We start from the raw sequence: 594 nt of genomic DNA on the forward strand, positions 1-594 counted from the left end.
TCTTTCCCCGCCATTGATGAGTTATCTCGTCTTTTAGAAGAAAACTCTTCCCCGCCAAAGACAACTTTTTACGGCTTTTCGTGTTTTCACCGTTATACACTTGGGGGCGCTATTACACATCTTCTGAACGAGTACAAAACCTCCCGAACAAAAACACATGTGTACAGGATGGAGAAACGAGCGATCTCTTATGTAAACAGATGCATATGAAAAAATAATGCGATCATACAGCATATAAATGAAAACTGCATAATGTTACAGAGTCAAGTGTTGATCCAGGAAGTGATATATGTCTGTGCAAGCTTTGGTGGTGTTGATGGAAGCGATTTACTGGATTTATGCTTTGATAATCTACTGAATATTATCCAGATGTAGTTTTTGACAAAAATTTGATTTTCTAACTTTTTGCTAAACAAAGTATTTTCGCTTTCACAACGAAACAGCGTCACACACGGTGGGCTGAGTGAGAGGAGGCCGGTGGGCTTCAGAACGGCGCGGCCAGCGGATTCGACGAAGGAGGCTTCCACATGTGGCGACCCCGGGCTGGACTCCGCTTCGTCCACGGTGAAAGCCTATCCGGCGGTCCACAGCCAT

At 44.4% G+C, this 594-nt stretch overlaps 1 protein-coding gene across 3 annotated transcripts in view; it reads right to left on the reverse strand.

Moving 5' to 3' along the window:
• The window catches only part of LOC107667166 (myosin light chain kinase, smooth muscle-like), a 16,170-nt gene that overhangs the window by 10,250 nt on the left and 5,326 nt on the right, over positions 1 to 594 (reverse strand). The window lies entirely within an intron of this gene.

Source organism: Sinocyclocheilus anshuiensis, unplaced genomic scaffold, assembly GCF_001515605.1.
Source record: "Sinocyclocheilus anshuiensis isolate Anshui unplaced genomic scaffold, SAMN03320099.WGS_v1.1 scaffold415, whole genome shotgun sequence".
NCBI lineage: Eukaryota > Metazoa > Chordata > Actinopteri > Cypriniformes > Cyprinidae > Sinocyclocheilus > Sinocyclocheilus anshuiensis.